Below are 4,633 nucleotides of genomic sequence, written 5' to 3' on the forward strand. Positions count from 1 at the left end.
CTATGTAGTCCTGGCTAGCCTGTAATTCCCTATGTAGAACAGACTGCCTTTGAACTCATAGAAATCTACCTGCCTCTACCTCCAGAGTGCTGATCTTAAAGGTATGGGCCACCACACCCCACTACAGCCCACCACACCATGGTAAATTCTTAAATTCCTTTACAATAAGGCAGTCAAAATAATTCAATGGCTCAAGTGACCTGACTTTGGCACCCCCAGCACTCAAAAGGCAGAGGCAGGAAGAGCTCTGTGAGATCAAGTCCAGCCTGGTCTATATAGAGAGCTCCAGGCCAGCTGGAACTACAAGGAGACCCTATCTCAAAAACCAAAAAAGGGGGCTGGAGAGATGGCTCAGCAGTGACGAACACTGGTTGTTCTTGTAGAAGACCCAGGTTTGAATCCCAACACCCAAATGGCAGCTAACAACTGTCCATAACTCCAGTTCTGGGGGATCTGACAGCCTCTTCTGTCCTCCGCAGGTATTGCACGACAGGGGTGCACTTACATACATGCAGGCAATACACACATACACGTAAAATTTAGGAAAAAAGAAACTGCGTAATGGCTGGGCATGGTGGCGGATGCCTTTAATCCCAGCACTTGGGAGGCAGAGACAGGCAGATTTCTGTGAGTTTGAGGCCAGCCTGGTCTACATAGTGAAAACCTGTCTCAAATTACCTCCTCCCCCGAAACAAACAAACAAAAAACAAAAACCAAAAAAAAAAATAAATCCTATCCTCTGAGAAAAAGCTGCCTTCCACCTGGCTCTGGAAACCCCCTCCATTGTTCAAACCCTTTCCTGGTACATCTGTTCATGGTTTCTATGGGAATGGTCTGGGGCAGAAGAGGAAGAATGTTCTGCCCCAGGTAAGCTATCCAATGGCTCTATAGGTTAAGTCTCTGGAAATCAGCCCTTGATTGTTCAAATCCTTTCCTAGTTATTCTGTGTATGGTTTCTATATAAATCCCCTGCTTTATGGCTTTTGTGGTTTTTATGCTTAAAAGCCCTGTGTTTTCACTGCTCAGGGTCGCAGTACAGCTCCCAAGACTGTGTCCCCAGCTGGTTGGCATCAATAAAGCGCTTCTTTCACTGAGACTCAGTGTCCGAGTGGTCAACTCAGGGAATCCTTCAGACCCCGAACACTGGCTCAACTGGGTAAAAACACTTGCTTCCATCACTGAGTTCGATCCCTCGGACCCACTTAAAAACCCATGAGCTGCGATGCACATCTGTAACCTCAGCATTCCAAACCGTGAGGTGGGAGGTGGAGGCACAGGAAGTGCTGGAGGTCCCAGCCTGGCTAGCCTGGGGTAACCATCATGGCAGAAACCAGAGAGACCCTGCCTCCCAAAAGCCGTCCTCTGAGCTCCATCAGTTTACTGAGACAAGCAGGCATGCACACACACACACACAAATGATAATAATTTTTAAAAAGAACTTCAAAATAATTCCCTGTCCCTTACTTCACACCCATAAAGGGTAAGGTGTTGTGGTCATTGGAAGTCTCCCATTATCTGCGGTGACTATAATGACCACAGCCCAGTAGTGGTCAGATTAGGAAACACCAGGCTTTGGTGAATAACTAACCCCAAATCACAGTGGCCTAAATGTATAAAGCTATTTTTCACTCAAACAGAATCCACTGCAGGTCCTGGGGACCTGCCTCTGTACCACGAAGCTGTGGTTCAAGCTGCTTCGACTGTGAGCTCTCACACAAGCGAGGCTTGCAGGCTCACGCTTGCTGCCTTCCTCCAGCTTCCATCCAAGTTGCCAGCCCGCTGGACAATGGCGAGAATTCAGAGTGCTCTTTCTCCCCCAGTCACTGCCTCTACAGCCATCCTTCTTGGAAACATGCCCCAAAGATACACAAAAGTGTATTTCGCCAGTCCCAGATACCCCTTAAACGTTTCAAGCTGACGGCCAAGATCAGGAATCACAATCAGTAGTTAGAATTACAACTTATTGCTGGGCATGGTGGCACATGCCTTTAGTTCCAGCACTCAGGAGGCAGAGAAAGGCGGATCTCTGTGAGTTCAAGGGCAGCCTGGAGTTCCAGGCAAGGTGGGGCTACAAGGAGACCCTGTCTCAAAAAGACCAAAAAAAAAAAAAAAAAGAGTACAACTTATCTGTGTATGTTGGTTTGGTATCCTGTAACAGAATTTAGAGGAAGTTACACAGAAAACATTACAATAGAGACTTTGAAAGATTTGGGTCGTTGCAGACACTGGGTGGGGAGGGGAGGGCACATAGAGGATAGACAGTCAATGGTGAAGACACATCAAAGAAAGCGGACCATTTTGAGAATTTCAAGAAGCCTGTTTATGTTCCTTAAACAAAGGACCAATGATCTGCTTCAAATGAGTTCAAGAAAAAGGCAAGCCAGTGAATTGGAGACCACGTAAGGGTCAACTTCAGTTGTCAGCTTGACTGAATGGAGGGAATGCCTAAAAAGCTGCTAACGCACACTTCTGGGCATGTCTGTTAGGATGATTCCAGAGAGGGCTGACATAGGCATTGAACTGGCAGAAGAAAATGCCCTAAACATGAGCAGCTCTGATGGACTGATCACAAGAATGCTCACACACTCACACAGGCCGCTTGACACAAAAACATCAGACTCCTGACTTTGGCCTTTGATCACAGACTCAAACCAGCAACGTTCTGGGAACTTCCAGGCTTCAGTCTCAGTTCCCTGGGGCTGCACCCTTGGTCCCTCTTCTTCTGAGGCTTCCTGCTTCTTGGACTGAGCAGTTGGCTCTCTTAGCTACAGATGATCACCATGAGATTGCCCAGTTTTGGTCCTCTCTTGTGATCATAGACAATCTATTAGTTCTGTTCATCTGTAAAACTCTGACTAATATAACTCTCAAGAAGTTTAAGATGTAGCCAGGTGTGATGCACATGCCTTTAATCCCAGCACTAGGAAGGCAGAGGTTGGTAATCTCTGTGAGTTCAAAGTCAACCTGGTCTACATAGTGAATTCCAGGCTAGCCAGGACTATATAGTGAGACACTGTCTTAAAAGACAAAAGAACAAGCCTGGAAAGATGGCTCAGCAGTTAAGAGCAATGCCTGCTCCTGCAGAGGACCTGCATTTGATTCCTAACACCCACATGATGGCTAACAACTGTAGGAGAGGAAGTGCCAGGCTTAAGCACAGGATGCACTAGAGAACACAGCTTCCACTTTGAGAGCGCAGCCCACGCTTCCACAAAATAGCCAACCTACAATCTGCCCGGATGAGGGGATCTATCAGGAAGCACACACCAACTTATGGGACACTGGGGGCAGGGGGAAAGATATATAAGGCTTGCACTTCCCAGCAATAAACGAGTCTGCAGCACCTCGCCTAGTGCCTGCTCTCACCTGACTCTCCCTGTCTGTGTGTTGACACTGCACCTCTCACCCCACCTCGGCCAGAACCCTCGTTCCCCACAGTCCCTCGTGGGCTGGACCCGCGAGGAAACCTGCAACAAACAACTGCCCCTAACTCCAGCTCCAGGGGATCCATTGCCCTCTTCTGACCTCCGAAAGCATTGCATGACACAGGTGGACTTACCCACAGGCAGGCAATACAGTCATACACATAAAATAAAAGTGTTTTTAAAGATGTAAAAGCACATGGTATCATAAAAAGAAATGCTGCGGATTCTGTGACAGATGCTGCAGCTGACTCCACGCCTGAGCCTTTGCAGATGCCAGACGAAGGGCTTGATCAGCAGGGGAAGGCCATTAGAACCCCGAGAATGGAAAGAAGTGACCAGATGTGCTTTGTAAGGGAAGAGATGATGGTTGAACAAAAAATGGGAAAATTTTGAAAACGGGTTTTTCGGTTAGATGGTTATTACAGTGTGTCAAGTGAGAGTGATGCAGGTCTGCAGCAGGGGTCATGCTAGTAGGGAGTGGTTGGCCAAAGAGTAATTTAATGACAAAGTTCTGGAAAATGGTTGTAAACATAAGGATGTAAGAGAAGGGTTTATGAATTCTGGTCCAGGCCTGGTATAGAGCTCAGCTGGTAGTGTTTACCTAGCAAGCATGAAGCCCTAAATTTGATCCCAGACTACATAAAACCAGGTGGGTGTGGCAGTGAAGGCCGTAATTACAGTACTCACGAGCTAGAGGCAGGAGGATCAGAAGTTCAAGGTTGCTGAGAGGATAGGTTCAGACCTCCATGGGGGTGGTAGCTGCTCAAGCTCAGCAGACCATCAGAGAGTGCCGGGTTCTGGCCTCCCTCTGGCCTCCAACTACCAGAGGACCAGAGAACCCAGGGGACAGCCTGACTGCCTGCAGATCCATCCCCCACGTGGTGGTGAGCTTCCCGTAACTGAGCCATACCAACCCCCTACCTGAGATTTTGTGAGGACCCTTCCAAGGCCCCCAGGCAAATCTGTCTTTGGTAGGCTAAGATTGGGATCTCACCAGACCGCCAGAGAGTGCCAAGTTCTGGTCCCCCTCTGGCCTCCCTCTGGCATAGGGTTGACAATACACAGGACTATCTGAGAGAGCCTGGATCCTGCCTCCATGTGGTGAAAGAAGCCTGAGTGTACCTGACTGGAACTTGAATTGGGCTTCTGTGGGTACCCCTGAATAGCTGATCTGAAGCCATCAGTTCCCTCCAAAATAAACCTGAGAA

The sequence above is a fragment of the Nannospalax galili genome, unplaced genomic scaffold, assembly GCF_000622305.1.
Source record: "Nannospalax galili isolate Female #2095 unplaced genomic scaffold, S.galili_v1.0 scaffold116, whole genome shotgun sequence".
NCBI classification, from domain to species: domain Eukaryota; kingdom Metazoa; phylum Chordata; class Mammalia; order Rodentia; family Spalacidae; genus Nannospalax; species Nannospalax galili.